Genomic DNA, 7,610 nt, shown 5'->3' with positions numbered 1-7,610 from the left:
TGTGTTCATAGGAATCACCCCTCGGAGAGCTTGTGAAACTGGCACATTTCTGGGCCTCACCCCCAGAGATTTTTAGTCTGTTGGTATGAAGTGGGCCTAGGACTTGTATTGTTAACAAGCTTCCCCCCTGCAAGCTTCACATTACAAGTGGTTCATGAAGGAGAGAGTTTATATTCCCTGAATCGCAGATGTTTTCAAGCTGATACGCACTTTTAGAGCTCGTTTAAGATTTCTTAACCTTTTTCCCTTCATGAAAGTCAACACGATTGCCATCAAGATACACACATGGCACTCTCTTATTAATATTTTCACATTTGACAAAACCACAAATGTTGGTAAGGACTAACTATTAGCGACAGTAATTCACTGCAGACTGAGTCATTGAAAAGATTGTGTTTTACTTGATTCGCTATGTCTGAATTAAACACTGCCTCTCAAGAAAACTTATCAAAAGTATAAGGAGGAGAGCATAAGTGGTAACACAGGGATGACTTTGAATCCACTCACATTTGTAAAACAATTCGTTAGTAATCTTGAGTAGTTAATGAGCAGTAGGTTTCCTGGTATACAAATCACAACGGAGACATTGTGGCAGAGCCTGTCATTGTCCCCTGATATTGGTTTTCCTGTGTCACATGGAAACCCAGAAAAAAGGCTACATTTCCCAGCCTCTCTCACAGCTACAATGATCATGGCACAAGTTCTTGACGCCAGGATATAAAAGGAAGGAGTGTATGAGACTTCAGAAGGTGTCCTTAAAGGGGGTCATGCCCTTTTCTCCTTTCTGTGCCTGAAACGTGGAGATGAAAGCTATGGCAGCCATCTTGGACCATGTGGTGGAAAGCATGTGTTAAGGGTGCCAAAGGAGAGAACCAGGTAGAAGGAGCCTGGGTCCATGAAGATGCCGGAGATATTATGAGATCCTTGGGCTGTCTGTTTGTGTGTAGACAATTATATTTCTATCTAACTTAAGCCACTGTTATTTCTGGATTTTTGTCACATGTTGCAACCCTAATGTTGAGGACCTCTAATTTAGCTAACCCTCTTGGTTTTTGGATGAGAACACAGATACTTGGGGAAGTGAGTGGCTCAGCTGAAATCACACAGCTAGTGAGGCACAGACCTGGGAATGGAATCTAGGTCTCTTGGGTTCTGGGTCAGGGCCCTTTTTACCAACTCAGGCTTTCTCAAAGTCTCTGTTAGAAAGCAAGCTCTGGTATCTCTTTCTCTTCTGTAAGGACACTGATCCCATCACGGGGGCTCCATCCTCAGGACCTCGTCTAAACCTAATTACCTTCCAAAAAAGCCCTACTTCCAAATGCATTGGGGGTTAGGGCCTCAACATATGGACTTTAGGGTGATATAAACATTCAGTCGGTAACAATTCCTCATGCCAGAACCTGATTCAGGGAGATTTGCAAAGACGTTTTATCCACAAAACAACCCTTTGCTAATGGGTTATTAAATAGCACACAGCTGACAACTGAATTACAGTGTTGGGAGATCAACCCAAGGAGTGTGGCCAGAACTCAAAATGAAAATGGTTACTGGATTTCAAGCTATATTATAAAGCTGTTCTCATCAAGACAGTATGGTACTGGCACAAAAACAGACACGTAAATCAGTGGAACAGAATAGAAAGCCCAGAAATTGGACCCATAACTATATGGTCAACTCATCTTGAACAAAGCAGGAAAGAATATCCAATGGAAAGAAGACAGTCTCTTCGACAGAGCTGGGAAAACTGGACAGCAACATGCAGAAGAATGAAAGTGGACCACTTTCTTATATGATACACAAAAATAAATTCAAAATGGATGAAAGACCTCAATGTGAAAGGAAACCATCAAAATCCTAGAGGAGAACACAGGCAACAACCTCTTTGATCTAGGCAGGAGCAACTTCTTACTCGACACGTCACTGAAAGCAAACATGAACTGTTGGTACTTCATCAAGATAAAAAGCTTTTGCACAGCAAAGGAAAAATCAAAGTAATTAAAAGGCGGCCTATGGAATGGGAGAAGATATTTGCAAATGATGTATCTGATAAAGGGTTAGTATTCAAAATATATAAAGTACTTATAAAACTCAACACCCAAAAAACAAATAGCTCATAGAAATGGGCAGAAATAGAAATGGGCAGAAGACATGAATAGACACTTTTCCAAAGAAGACATCTAGTTGGCTACCAGACACATGAAAAGATGCTCAGCATGACTCATCATCAGGAAAATGCAAATCAAAACCACAATGAGATATCACCTCACACCTGTCCGAATGGCTAAAATTAACAACACAGGAAACAATAGGTGTTGGAAGGAGAAAAGGGAACCCATTTGCGCTGTTGGTGGAAATGCAGGCTGGCACAGCCACTCTGGAAAACAGTGCAGAGGTTCCTCAAAAAACTGAAAACAGAACTACTGTATGCTCCAGGAATTGGACTATTAGGTATTTACCCAAAGGGTACAAAAATACAGATGTAAAGGGGTACATGCACCCCAATGTTTATAGTAGCACTATCAGCAGTAGCCAAACTATGGAGAGAGCCCAAATGTCCATCGACTAATGAATGCATAAAGAAGATGTGGCATATATATATGATGGAATATTACTCAGCTGTCAAAAGAATGACACCTTGTCATTTGCAATGATGTGGATGGAGCTATATTATGCTAAGTGAAATCAATTAGAGAAAGACAAATACAATATAATTTCATGCATATGTAGAATTTGAGAAACAAAACAGATGAACATATGAGAAGTAGGGGGAGAGAAGAGAGGGAAAAAATCACAAGAGACTCCTAACAATAGAGCACAAACTGAGGGTTGACAGAGGTAGGTGGGTGGAAGATGGGCTAGATGGGTGATGGGGATTGTCCACCATCACCCATCTTTCCGTGCTGCCATAATGGTGTGCCTGAATGTCCTGGCAGATGCAGATGCTGTCAAGGGCATAAACAATGATGAAAAGACAGGCAAATGCCAGGTTCTTATCAGGCCATTCTCCAAAGTCATCGTCTGATTTCTGACTGTGATGATGAAGCATGGCTACATTGGTGAATTTGAAATCATCGATGATCACAGAGCTGGAAAAATTGTGAACCTCAGAGGCAGGTTAAACAAGTGTGGAGTGATCAGCCCCAGGTTTGATGTACAACTCAAAGATCTAGAAAAATGGAAGAATAATCTGCTCCCATCCCGCCAGTTTGGTTTCATTGTACTGACAACCTCAGCTGGCATCATGGACCATGAAGAAGCAAGACGAAAACACACAGGAGGGAAAGTCCTGGGATTCTTTTTCTAGGGATGTAATACATTCATACTAATAAAATGCCTCACTGGAAAAAAAAAAAAAAGAAAAAGGAGAGCACTTGTGATGAGCATTGGGTATTGTATGTAAGTGATGAATCACTGAATGCTACTCCTGAAACCAATATTGCGCTGTATGTTAACTAAAATTTAAATAAAAACAAAACAAAATGAAATGGTTAAAGAGGGGATAAAAGTTAAGACTCATGGTGGATAGGTCTAGAAGTTTATGCGTTTGTGTAGAGGTAAGTAATGAAGAGACTGGAGGGAAAGAAATAAAGAAATAGAAGAAAAATGTCCAGGGCTGAAAAAGAGGAATCTTGATTGAATGTATCCTCTAAATCCTGAATGGGATGAAGGAGACTAAATCCACATTGAGAGACACCCTGGCAACATTTCAGGAATCACAGCCCTCGTTTCCACAGGATCTAGACACATTTCAAATTGCTGAAGACTATGGGATTGTTATTGCTTCAGTAACTTAACTCTTGAAATAACTCTCCTATACTCTGTTCTCGAGGTGTAGCGAGTAAGCAGCCAATGGATGTGTCTTGATCGATGTGCCTCCGGAGGAAAATGCACAGATACACTAAATTTAGATTCTAGGAATAGTATCACATAAAACAGAATGCAAAATAACAGTAAAGGAGATAAACAATAATTCATAGAAGAAAATAACAATTTCATATCTGTACCTGCTGTTGAAGCCCAACAAAAAGAACACCATGGACACCTGCTGCTTATACAAGCTGAGTTTATTGAAATTGTGGGCAAGGAAAAACATGAGCTGGATGGAATCTCAGTAGGGTCTCCAGAGAGGAAAATTAGGGAAGAGTACTTGCAGAGTTTGTAGGACTGGGGTTAGGTCAGGATTGACAGAATTTGTAAATCTGGCAGGTTGCTAGAACTGTCTGCGGTCTTTGGAACACAGAAATGAATCCACGTGAAGTGACTGTTACTATAGCCTTATCTTGGGATATATGGGTCTGAATGAGCTAGTGTTAAAATAATTTGCGTTTAGATAGTTTATATTGCATATTATGATTTGGTACAGTTGATCTATTTTGCAAATCAAAAATACAGGTTTCTTGTTTGTTTGTTTTTTTTACCAATTGTGGTTTCCATTTCTTTTTTCACTGTAGTATTTAGGGAACTGCTTGGATGGGCACTCAATGAATGGTTGAATGAATTAGTAAATTAACCACTAAAGGGGAATCTGGAACAGAGGTAATGGTCTTAAACATCTACACACAAAAGCATGTGGCAGGGCTGCTCAATAAAAATTCAGATTCTGGGGATACCCCTCAGATAGTTTGACTCAGTAAGTCTGGATTTGGGGTGAGGTGATTCTGATGCAATTGGTCCACAGTTTCCACTTTTGAGGAGCTTGCACAGTGGCAAGACAAAGTAGGCTTGAGATGTTAACAAGTGCAAGGAAATAAGACCTACAGGTATCTCTGAGATTGCTAAGATAGGATTGATAAGTGAACTAAGGTAATCAAGAGTTGGTCCCCTTCAAAAGAAGCCAGCTGCTAGAAAAGGGAGCAGAATCAACCTGTATGTCTATAAGAACACACCTACCTGACAATCCACGCATCTCTAGGTGATACACAGTGGCAAGCACTTAGCTGAGAATTAAAGGGAAATAGAAGTGATATTGCTGGGGGTGGGGGGGTGGGGGGGGGAGGAGGCGATATTGCTACAGTAGAGCACTTTAGATTACGGTGTCTTCACAGGTATGTTACTAGGCTATTTCATATTCATAATAAAAGATCTGGGTACCCGAGTGGCTCAGTCGGTTAAGCGTCTAACTTCAGCTCAGGTCATGATCTCATGGTTTGTGAGCTCGAGGCCCGCATCGGGCTGCCTGCTGTCAGCACAGAGCCCACTTTGGATCCTCTGTCCCCCTCTCTCTCTCTGCCCCTCCCCTGCTCTCTCTCTCTCTCTCAAAAACAAGTAAACATTTAAAGACAATAATAAAAGGCCAAAATTTGAATGCTTTGTTGTTTTTTTGTTGAGGTATATAATAAAAGGCCTAAATTTGAATGCATTATTATTTTTTTTAATTGAGGTAAATTAACAACAAATTAACCATTTTAGAATGAACAATTCAGGGGCAAGTTAGTGGCACAATGTTGTGCAACCACCACCTCTGCCTAATCCAAAACGTTTTCATCATCCCTCAATAAAACTCTTTCCCATTAAGCAGTTACTCTCTCCTCTCTCCTACCCCCAGCTCCTGACAACTGCTGATTTAGTCTGTCTCTACAGACCGACCCATTCTGGATGTTTCACATAAAACGAAATCACCGAACATGTGACCTTTTGTGTATGGCTTCTTTCATGTAGCACATGTTTCCAAGTTTCTAAGTTTCATCCACATTGTGGATGGATCAGTTCTTCAGTTTTATGGCTAATAATACCCCATTGTCTGCATACACCACAAATTAATTTGTTCACTCATCTATCCATGGATATTTGGGTTGTTCGCACCTTTTTGTTATTATAAATAGTGCTGCCTGTTCATGTGCATGTATTTGTTTGAGTAGCTGTTTTCAATTGTTTGGGGTACACCTACCTACGAACAGAATTGCTGGGTCATATGGTGATTCTGTTTACCTTTTGGGGAACTGCCAAACTATTTTCCCCAGTGGCTGAAACATTATACATCCCCTCCAGAAATGGAATGGTTGCAATTTCTCCACATCCTTGTCCACACTTGGTCTGTCTTTCTTTTTCTTTCTTTCTTTCTTTCTTTCTTTCTTTCTTTCTTTCTTTCTTTCTTTCATTTATTTTGAGAGAGAGAGAGGGAGTGCACAGCAGGGACAGAAAGGGAGAGAGAGAGAGAGAGTCCCAAGCAGGCTCTGAACTGACAGTTCTATGCAGGCCTTGAACTCACGAACCATGCATGAGATCATGACCTGAGCTGAAATAAAGAGTCAGACGCTCAACCAGCTGAGCCACCCAGGGGCCCCTAAAAAAAATAGAAAGAAAGAAAGTCTCCCTAGCCACACTGACCTTGCTGTTCATCAATGTGATTGGGATACTCCTGCCTCAGGGCCTTTGCACTTACTGTTTCCTCTGCCTAGAGCACTCTTATCCCAGATCTCCCCAGGGCTTGTACCCTCATCTGCTGTAGGTCTCTTCATGTGTAATCTTCTTTGCCTTCAATAATACTCTAGTTACAATTGCAGCCTCTGCCCACTCTCCAGACCTCTCTCTCCCCCATTCTGCTTTAAAATTTGCTTTAGCAACACTGAAAACATTATGTTTATTTATATATAAACATCTCCCAATAGAGTGCAAGCTCAATGAGGGCATGGATTTCTTTTTTTTTAACATTGAGATATAATTCACATGCCACACAATTTACCTACAAAGTATACAATTTGGGGGTGCCTGGGTGGCTCAGTCAGTTAGGCATCTGATTTCAGCTCAGGTCATGGTCTTGCAGTTCATGGGCTCTGTGCAGACAGTTCAGAGCCTGGAGCCTGCTTCAGATTCTCTGTCTCCTTCTCTCTCTACCCATCCCCCCCTGCTCACACTCTGTCTCTCTTTCTCAATAATAAATAAACATTAATAAAAGGTACACAAATGCATTTTAGTATAATCACAGATTTGTCTAACCATCATTCCAATTTTAGAATATTTTCATTCATTTCTCCTTGCAAAATACATGCCCATTAGCAGTCACTCTCTTTCTTGCCATCCGCCACTCCCTCCACCCGCCATAGGCAGTGACTAATTTACTTTTTGTCTCTATAAATTTGCCTATTCTGGACATTTCATAAAATTGGAGTTATGCAATACATGGTCTTTTGTGACTGGCTTCTTTTGCTTAGCATGTTTCCAAGGTTAATGCCATAGAGTATCTGTACTTCATTCCTTTTCATGGCTCACTAGTATTCCATTGTATAGATATTCACATTTTATTTATCCATTCATCAGTTAATGGATATGAATAATGCTGCCATGAACATTTGTATATAGGTTTTTGTGTGTATATATGTTTTCATATTTCTTGGGTATGTAACTAGGAGAGGAATTACTGGGTTATAGAGTAATTCTCTGCTTAACCTTTAAAGAACTGCCAAACTATTTTCCAAACAGCTGTAAGTTTACATTCTCACTAGCAATGTAATTTCTTCAACACTTGTTCTCTAAGCCTTTTTCCAAGACTTGTTATTATCTGTCTTTTTCATATAGTCATCCTAGTAAATGTTAAATGTCCTCATTGAGGTTTTGATCTGTATTTCCCTAATAGCTAAGATGCTGGGCACATTTTCATGTTCTTATTGGGT

General features: G+C 40.4%; 1 pseudogene; it reads left to right on the top strand.

The window, feature by feature from the left end:
* Positions 1-2,890: 2,890 nt before the first annotated feature.
* On the top strand, positions 2,891-3,306 carry LOC122217160 (annotated as a pseudogene).
* Positions 3,307-7,610: the final 4,304 nt, after the last annotated feature.

Source organism: Panthera leo, chromosome B1 (assembly GCF_018350215.1).
Source record: "Panthera leo isolate Ple1 chromosome B1, P.leo_Ple1_pat1.1, whole genome shotgun sequence".
Classification (NCBI taxonomy): domain Eukaryota; kingdom Metazoa; phylum Chordata; class Mammalia; order Carnivora; family Felidae; genus Panthera; species Panthera leo.
This window is presented reverse-complemented; position numbering and strand designations above follow the sequence as displayed.